Below are 10,594 nucleotides of genomic sequence, written 5' to 3' on the forward strand. Positions count from 1 at the left end.
CTGATATATTTGAAGTGTGTTTGAGCTTGTGCTTGGAAGTTTGATGATTATGGATGCAAATTTGTTCATGCATGTTCCAAACACCATAAGTTTGCATTGGTCTTTTGCATGCAGTAGGTGTGTGTGAGTTTGTATTCAATAATGATAAAAAAAAAAGAGTTTAGATTGTTGTAACATGAGAGAAATGGAAGGTATATGAATGTGTTCACGTATTGAATCATTGTCTTACTTGGGTCTTATTGAATCATTTCTATATTACAGATAAAATGGCTAACCAAGACGATACCCATGCCGCGAATGAATCACGTAATAATGTTGAAAAAGAAATCAAACGAGGATTGACTGTTATGAAGTCAATCATTCGTGCAAGAGACAAGGGTGTAAAATTTGAAGTACATTGGAGTGCTGAAGACCAACTAATTGAGCCTAACGGTTCAATGTTGGCAAGTTACATTGGTTTCCTTGTTCGCCAACATATTCCGATTACATGTGATAATTGGAGAAGTCCGGACTTGAAGGTTGGCAAGGAAAAAATATGGTCGGAGATACAGGTACTTACCATATATTGTTATATGTTTTTTTTGTTGACTATTTGTTAACCATATATTGTTATAATATTACTTTATAATAACACACTCCATTTGTATGTTTTTTAGAGATCCTTTCACATCGATGAAAGCCGGCAAAAATATTGTATTCAATTGGCCGGAAAAAGACTCCGAGGATTTCGATCCTTTTTGTGCAACAAATTTCTCAAGGATGAGGAAGGAAAATTTGTTGAAGGAGAACGGCCAATGAAGTATGCCGAGATTATTTCAGCCGATGAATGGGATAACTTTGTCACCAAACGAAGAAACGAAAAATTCCATGTAATGTCTATTAATTATGGTATTATACAATTGTTAAGTTACTTGGTTCTAATATGCCTTAAACTTTTTTATCCAGGAAGTAAGCGACATAAATAGGAAAAGGGCATCAAAACCCGCGTATCCGTACAAAAAAGGGCGTACGGGTTATGCACGGTTACAACAAAGAATTGTGAGTATATTCAAATGCTATGAGCTTATACATTGTCACAATATGTTATAATTGATGATCTTATAATCTAATTCAATGTGTAGCTAGCCGAGGAGAAAAGTGACGCAACATCTCTTCCGGAGCACGTATTATGGAAGGCTGCTCGGGTTGGGAAGGATGGGGCTGTCGTTGAAGCGGTCCAAAATGTTTATGACGAATGTGTAAGTATATGTAACATTATTTCTTTAATTATATCGAAAATTTTGTTAGACATATAATTCATTTTTAATCTCCTCTAATAATATTTCAGGAGACTTTATCCCAAACCGTACCTTCAACCGAGGTCCAGGATTGCAGGAGCGTACTTAGTCGAGTACTAAATGTTCCTGAGTATTCCGGTCGTGTGAGGGGTAAGGGTTTTGGTGTGACTCCGTCGTCATTTTATAAAAAAACAAAAACAAAAAATCCTACCAACAAAGAGGTGATGGAGACCTTGGCGGAGTTAAGGGCATAAGTACTCCAACTGCAAAACGAGAATGCAAGGTATAGAGAGGAAAGGTGCGCTTCCGAGGCAAAAGATACTAGTGACCGAGCTAGTATCAATCATCAACCGAAATTTCCCGAGGTAATTATATATGTTATTATGAAATTAAAATAGCACTTTTTTACTTGACACATATACAAGTTAACAATAACATTTATTATTGGTTTAGGGCATTTCACCTTGTCAGCTGTATCTATCGTCACCAACTTATCGCATGGTTGGCAAGGGAAAAGTGCACAATACTTCGGGTGAATTACTTCACCATAATCCCCTCCCGGTGGGATTTATGAAAGTTTCGGTTGACCTCGTATTAGATACGGACGCCCGTCTACCATTACCTGACGTTGTTTCAGAGACAACGTTGATGCGAGATGCAGTCGGATCCTTTGTTGGTTGGCCGTTAGATCTAATTTTCCCTGATGTCGAGGTATATATGTTCTAAATGATTATGAATATTTAGTATTCACATTTCAATTCAGCTACAATTATGATATTTAATCAATTATATGGTAATGTTAGACTCCTACAAGACCCACACATAAAGTTGGTAAAGGGATTTCAAGACGCATCGAGTCGGTTGCATCTCAAAAAGAGGTACAAATATATATACCCATTGAATTATATACGCAACGATTCTGTTGCATCACAAAAAGTCATGATTTATTTTATATGAATTTTTAGGTTCCCGGTCGAGAGTTGAAAAGCGCTGCTAAGGATATTCCAACGACGTCCGGGACAAAATCTCAAATTATGATGCGTCTTGAGAAAATGGTGGAGGAGTCCGATATTATGCAAGGGTCCGTTCGTAGTATAGATTTTGATGAAGGTGTTTTCGGAGCTGCTCAGTTCGAAATAATTGCAAAGGAGGACTTCCAACAACTTTTTGAACACACCGAATTGGGCATCACTGTCATTCATACATACATATGGTACTCCGATCAATCTATAATTTACTTAGTTGAACAATTTATTTACACATTTCAATGAGTAGTCTAGTGTTTATTATGTTTCTATTTAAGGTATATGTATGTAACATTGATGCGGGGAACTGAATTGTGTAACCGTTTCAATTTTATTGCTGCTTCCCGTGTCAATGCAACGTTAATAACGAATAATCCAACATCCGTAAAGAATGATCTAGTCAATAGATTCATGGCGGCCGGCGATAATACTACACCCAGTTTGTATTTTTTACCGTTTAATTCTGGCAACGGGTTAGATTTTCTTTCTAATAATTTCATTCTAATCTATGTATATCTTTTACGTAGAAAATTTTCATTCATCTAAATTTTTGTTTTATTTTACAGTGGTCACTGGGTGTTGGTTGCTATGGATCTTTCGAGACTAATAGTGTATTATCTCGATTCTTTATCGGGTGATTGGAGTAAATATCCGAATATGAAGAAGACGGTTGACGCGTAAGTGAAATTCCCCTAAATATTCGTGTGTATTTGTATATTTAATTATGTCTGTCAGATTGATCTCAATATACGTTTTTATTTTGTTAGGGCAATAATAAAATTTAGATTGAAAAAGAAATACCGCAATAGGAAGGACATTACCTGGATCAGAGTTCAGGTATATATTAAGTATCTTATTTTTGCTTATAATAGTGTTTGTTTTTTTGCTTATAATAGTGTTTGTAAGAAATTAACTATATATATATTGTTTGTTTTTCTGTGTAGTGTCCTCAGCAAAATAATTCGGTCGATTGCGGATTTTTTGTATTGAGATTTATGAGAGACATCATTGCGTTGAATCGTATAGACATCCCAAAAATGGTATGGAATAATAACTTAGGGTTTATTTTAATATTATCGAATATTTCATCTAATTTGTTACTAAATCATGAATATGTTTTATTCTCTTAATTGTAGTACTTTGAGGAATACAAAACTTACTCAAGAGCAAATTTGGATGAAATCAAGGATGAATTGTGTCAATTCATTGTTGATCAAAGAATCATATAGCTAGGTTGTATATTGTTGTACATATATGTATGGAATGTTGTTGTTGTATGCTGTTGTTGTATATATGTTGTATATTGTTGTTGTAATTTTACTAAATCATGAATATGTTGTTGTATATTGTTGATCAAAGAATCATATATTAATGTTGTATATATGGAGGATTAATGTTGTATATAAATGGATTCATGTTGTATATATCAATGGATTAATGGTGTATAACATTGGATTAAAGGATGAAATCAATATGAATTTTACACTTTTGCAGCATGCGAACAGGTTACCAATTAAATATCCACTGTTTTTCAAACAAATTTTTTTAAAATAACTAACACTTTAGAGGGCGCTTTGTCCAGAAAGCGCCCTCTAAACACTTTACATTGACAACTTTAGAGGGCGCTTTTTCCTGAAAGCGCCCTCTAAACACTTTACATTGACAACTTTAGAGGGCGCTTTTTCCTGAAAGCGCCCTCTAAACACTTTACATTGACAACTTTAGAGGGCGCTTTTTCCTGAAAGCGCCCTCTAAACACTTTACATTGACAACTTTAGAGGGCGCTTTTTCCTGAAAGCGCCCTCTAAACACTTTACATTGACAACTTTAGAGGGCGCTTTTTCCAGAAAGCGCCCTCTAAGGTGTCCCTTTATGGACCACTCCAGAGGGCGCTTTTTTCTGAAAGCGCACTATAATGTGGCCACTTTAGACAGCGCTTTCTCCAGGAAAACAAAGCGCTATCTTTACCTATGCCAGCGCCAGATTAGAGGGCGCTTTAAAGCGCTGTTATAGGCCAAAAAAAGCGCCCTCTTTTCCCTTATTTGGCGTAGTGTATATGGGAGTTACAAAAACTGATGGAGATGACGTTATTTGATAATTATAGAGGGAGACAAACATTATCCAGAGTCGCCTTAATGAGGGATATGAAGAAGCATACCTTTCGGGATCATTGATGAGTAAAGTAGTATAAAAGGAAAATTTCCTCAGGAGGAAGAGAACAACAACTAATACCTCATAAACTTGTATGACTATTGTGATCTTTCCTGGCTAAGCTTTAGGGAGATTTCTCCAAATAGTGTTTAGCAAGAACATTTGACGCACACCGTGGGGCATGACAAAACTTTACCAAGTCTCATATGAAAAACATACACTTTATCATCGTCAATGCTATGCCTAGATCATTTTATAGCGAGGATCACCATCCCTTAAACATGGCTCACCTCTTAGAAATTATGGAGAACCTGTGTCAGTAGAACGAGTGTCTAGAAGAAAGTATCCATACTTTGCAGCAATTATAAAGTACGAGGGAATGGGAGGATAAGGAAGAGTTCATTAATCCTTAACCTCTGTCAGAAATGATCTGGGGTGATCAAGTCCTAAAGAATTTCAAGCCACCACCTTTGCCATCTTTTGATGGCAAAAGTGATCCTCAGGAGCACATAATATCACTCAACAATCAAATGTGAATAGTCGAGGCTTCTTGTAACACCCCGATAATAATAAAATAATTATTTAAAATTGAGTTAATAATTTATTTATTAATTTAATTAAATAATTGGGAATTTTATTATTATTATTTTTGGATTATTATTATTATTGGAATATATATATATGTTGGAAATAAGAGAAAGAATTCCTTTTGGCAAAAAGAAAGTTTCACGTGAAAACAGAGAACGATCGTGAAAGTGGAAAAGGGCAAGAGGCAGAGCAAGAGGAAGAAGGTTGAAGGAGAGAAGAGCTTGGAGCTTGAGATTCGCCGGGTTAATCAGGTAAGGGGGGTTTATCTCGATTAATGGGTATTATGGGAGAATATGTGATGGGTAGTGATAAGCCGTTAATTTGACCCTAATTGGGATTGTTGATGCTGAAGAATAATGTTGGATAAATTGTGGTTAGACTGTAATTGAATCTGTGTTTGGGTTAGTTGTGAAATTCCGAACGTATAGCTTTTTACGGGATCGGAATCGGAGGTCCGGAAGTCCTCCAACGGCGGAAAATGCGGAGAATTCTGCGTTCTGCCTTGTGTTAGCGCAGGAACTGCTGTTTTGTCTGCGTTAACCGGTTAACCCAGGGTGTTAACCGGTTAACACTGTTATGATGTGTGAAAATGTGCTGTTTTGCCTGCGTTAACCGGTTAACCCAGGGCGTTAATCGGTTAACACTGTTACGTTTTGCCAGAAAATATGTTTTTGCCTGCGTTAACCGGTTAACCCAGGGCGTTAACCGGTTAACACTGTTGCAGAGTGGAAAAATTAGCTTTTTAATGTTGTGTACATAACTGAGAGTTAGCCTATGTTGGCGTATGATGTAATAGGGATTATATCCCGCTGTTTTGAGCAGTATAGGTATTAGTAGAGTGTGCTAATACTGTGATTAATTATTTGACATGATATAATGTTTTGATACATGTGTTGAGGAATGTATGATTGTATGCATAATGCTATGAATGTATCAGTTGTGTATGCATTTGTGAATAGACTGTTTTATGGCTTAGAGTGTGAGCATATGTCTATTCTTGAATTGTTGTGGATGTTGCATTGCTAGGTGATTAGCATGCATATTGTGGCCTTTATGGTGGTAGCTAATTCCCGTGGTGAGGAATTAGTGATGTTAGTCATTTTGGACTGTTGTTGGTGTTTGCATGCTAGGTGAGTTAGCGTGCATAGCATGGCCCTTGGGGTGGTAGCTAATTCCCATAGTGAGGAATTAGTGATGTGAGTCACTAGGTCTCAAATGAGTGGGACTAGTGAGCTTGGTAGCCGTACCTGGATTGGTCGGTGAAGTTGAACTATATGTTCACGAATAGTCGGTACCGCATGTGTGGAGTCTCATTGCATAAAATTATGTATGGCGTATAATATGAATGGATGTATTCCAATATTATACGTGTGTGTTGTGTTGTTGTGGAGTATGATTTGAGATTATACTTGTGCTTTATGTTGGTGTTGAGTATGATGTTGAGCTGATGTGCTGTTACTGATTGTATGTTGCGATTAGGGTGATTAATGTGTTAAATTACTTAACATGACATTATATTCTATAATGCTTATTATATTGATTGAGAAACTCACCCTTACAACTATTTTTCAGGTAACGAGAAATGAGTTGAGTAGAAGCGAATGCTTGGAGTCTAGTGTAGTCTCCTTAGGGGGTCGTGCTCTGATAGATGTAACATCGGGATGGGATGTTTTATGTTGTTGAATGATTTACATATGAATGTTACATGTTTTACATGATTGAGGAGATCTCTATCCGCTGCGTTTTATGCAATTGTTTATGTTTTGAATTAATAAAAGAGCATGACCGTTATGTTGTTGAATGTTGTGAATAATTTTGTGACACTCTTGAATGGCATAATTACTCTGAATTGTTATATGTTTATTATTTTAATTAAATATTTGGGGTATCTTAGAAGGGTGTTACATTAGTGGTATCAGAGCATAGTCGGTCGAGTCGAGTCGTAATTATTCTGTTTCCCCTGTACGGGATAGGTGTTGTGTAACCCTATCAGTACTTATTGTTCTAGCTTGTTGGGTTTTCAGAATAGAGATGGCTGGAAGAGGTAGAGACGATGCTGCGATTGCTGAGGCTCTGGGTATGCTAGCTGGAGTACTTGGAGGGAATCCGAATGTTGTGGGAATGGGAGCTGCTCGTCAACTGAGTGAGTTCCAGAAGAACAATCCTCCAATGTTCAAGGGAGCATACGATCCAGATGGTGCTCAGAAGTGGTTGAAGGAGATTGAGAGGATCTTCCGAGTGACTGAGTGTGCCGATAACCAGAAGATCAGGTTCGGTACGCATATGCTGTCAGAGGAAGCAGATGATTGGTGGGTTGCTACCCGCACTGAGTTGGAAGCTGCTGGGAATGCTGAGATCACTTGGGCGGTGTTCAGAGAGAGATTCCTGAGGAAGTATTTTCCAGAGGATGTAAGAGGAAAGAAAGAGATAGAGTTCTTAGAATTGAAGCAGGGCAACCGGTCTGTTACTGAGTATGCTGCTAAGTTCACAGAGCTGTCAAAGTATTATACTCCCTATAATGAGGCTGCTGGAGAATTTTCGAAATGTGTGAAGTTTGAGAACGGGTTGCGTCCCGAGATCAAACAGGCTATTGGATATCAGAGGATCAGAGTGTTTTCTGACTTGGTTGACTGTTGTAGGATTTTTGAACAGGATTCCAAAGCCAGAGCGGAGAGCTATCAGCAGAGGGTTGATAGGAAAGGCAAGAATCAGAATGATCGTGGGAAACCGTATGCAGCTGGCAAGGGTTTCCAGAAGCAGAGTGGGATGAAGAGGCCTAGTGGGGGAGACTCTAGTGCCCCTGCTAAGTGTTACAGATGTGGTCAGGCGGGACATCGTTTCCATGAGTGTGCTAGTGTTGAGAAGAAGTGTTTCAAGTGTGGCAAAGGTGGTCATTTGGCTGCAGAGTGCCGGTTGAAGACTCTGACTTGCTTCAACTGTGGAGAGTTGGGTCATATCAGTCCACAGTGTCCTAAGCCGAAGAAAGAAAATCAGTCAGGAGGCAAGGTCTTTGCTTTATCAGGTTCTGAGACTTCTGCAGATGATCGGTTGATCCGAGGTACGTGTTATATTAATGGCTTTCCTCTTGTAGCTATTATTGACACCGGTGCTACTCATTCCTTTATATCCTTGGATTGTGCTGTGAAACTTAAGCTAGAGATATCTGAGATGCTTGGTAGTATGGTGATTGATACTCCTGCGAAGGGTTCAGTGACTACTAAGTCAGTTTGTTTGAATTGTTCTTTGAGTATTTTTGGTAGAGACTTTGGGATAGACCTTGTGTGTCTTCCATTAGTGCAGATTGATGTTATCTTGGGAATGAACTGGTTGGTGTTTAACCGAGTTTCTATTAACTGTTTTGACAAGACTGTGATTTTTCCTGAGATTGAAGAAGGAAAGAGTTTGTTTCTATCAGCCAGACAGGTGAATGAGGAAGTAGCAGATGGGGCAGAGTTGTTTATGCTGTTAGCGACTTTGGAAGCTAAAGATAAACTGGTGATTTGTGATTTGGCTGTGGTGTGTGATTTTCCTGATGTGTTTCCTGAAGAAGTGAATGAATTGCCGCCAGAGCGTGAAGTTGAGTTCTCGATTGATTTGGTACCTGGTACTAGATCGATATCGATGGCTCCGTACCGTATGTCTGCTGTTGAGTTAGCTGAATTGAAGAGTCAGCTGGAAGATCTGTTGGATAAGAAGTTTATTCGCCCGAGTGTGTCACCGTGGGGTGCACCAGTGTTGTTGGTTAAGAAGAAAGAAGGTACTATGAGGTTGTGTGTAGACTATAGGTAACTGAATAAAGTGACGATCAAGAATCGGTATCCTTTGCCGAGGATTGATGATTTGATGGATCAGTTGGTTGGTGCGAGTGTGTTCAGCAAGATAGATTTGAGATCTGGGTATCATCAGATACGTGTGAAAACTGAGGATATTCAGAAGACTGCTTTCAGAACAAGGTATGGACATTATGAGTATTCTGTAATGCCTTTTGGTGTGACTAATGCGCCTGGAGTATTCATGGAGTATATGAATAGGATTTTCCATCCGTACCTAGACCAGTTTGTTGTGGTGTTTATTGATGACATTTTGGTGTATTCGAAATCTGAAGAAGAGCATGCTGAGCATTTGAGAGTGGTTTTAGAAGTTCTACGAGAAAAGAAGTTATTTGCTAAACTCTCTAAATGTGAATTTTGGTTAGAAGAGGTTAGTTTTCTTGGTCATGTGATTTCAAGAAGTGGTGTTGCTGTTGATCCTTCTAAGATAGAAGCGGTATCTAAGTGGGAAGCTCCGAAGTCAGTTTCTGAGATAAGGAGTTTTCTTGGACTTGCAGGTTATTATAGGAAATTCATTGAGGGATTTTCTAAGTTGGCGTTACCGTTGACGATGTTGACCAGAAAGGGGCAAGCATTTGTTTGGGACTCGAAATGTGAAGAAGGTTTCCAAGAGTTAAAGAGAAGGTTGACTACTGCTCCTATTCTGATATTACCGAGTTCGTCGGAATCATTTGAGGTTTATTGTGATGCTTCATTGTTGGGTTTGGGTGGTGTGTTGATGCAGAATAAGCAGGTTATAGCTTATGCTTCGAGACAGCTGAGGGTTCATGAAAGGAACTATCCGACACATGATTTAGAGTTGGCAGCTGTGGTATTTGTTCTGAAGTTATGGAGGCATTACTTGTATGGTTCAAGATTTGAGGTTTTCAGTGACCATAAAAGTTTAAAGTATTTGTTTGATCAGAAAGAACTGAATATGAGACAGAGGAGATGGTTAGAATTTCTGAAGGATTATGACTTTGGTTTGAATTACCATCCGGGTAAAGCAAATGTAGTGGCTGATGCGCTGAGTCGGAAATCATTACATATGTCTATGTTAATGGTTAAGGAATTGGATTTGATTGAGCAGTTTAGAGACTTGAGTTTGGTGTGTGAGAGTACTCACAATAGTGTTAAATTGGGAATGTTGAAATTAACAAGTGGTATTCTGGATGAGATCAGAGAGGGTCAGAAATCCGATATGCTTTTGGTTGATAAGTTGACTTTAGTGAATCAAGGTCAAGGTGGTGAATTCAGAGTTGATGAGAATGGTATTTTGAAATTTGGTAGTCGGGTGTGTATTCCGGATGTTACTGAGCTTAAGAAGAGTATTCTTGAAGAAGGACACCGTAGTGGCCTGAGTATTCATCCTGGAGCTACGAAGATGTATCATGATTTGAAAAAGTTGTTTTGGTGGCCGGGAATGAAGAAAGAAATTGCGAGTTTTGTTTATTCCTGTTTGACTTGTCAGAAGTCAAAGATTGAACATCAGAAGCCGTCTGGGCTAATGCAACCGTTGGCTATTCCAGAGTGGAAGTGGGATAGTATCAGTATGGATTTTGTTTCTGGTTTGCCGAGGACAAATAAGAATTTTGAAGCCATTTGGGTGATTGTTGACAGGTTGACAAAAGCGGCTCATTTCATTCCGATCAGAATGGATTATCCGTTAGAGAGATTAGCCGAGTTGTATATTGAGAAGATTGTAAGTTTGCATGGTATTCCGTCTAGTATTGTTTCGGACAGA

The sequence above is a fragment of the Lathyrus oleraceus genome, chromosome 3 (assembly GCF_024323335.1).
Source record: "Lathyrus oleraceus cultivar Zhongwan6 chromosome 3, CAAS_Psat_ZW6_1.0, whole genome shotgun sequence".
NCBI classification, from domain to species: Eukaryota; Viridiplantae; Streptophyta; class Magnoliopsida; order Fabales; family Fabaceae; genus Lathyrus; species Lathyrus oleraceus.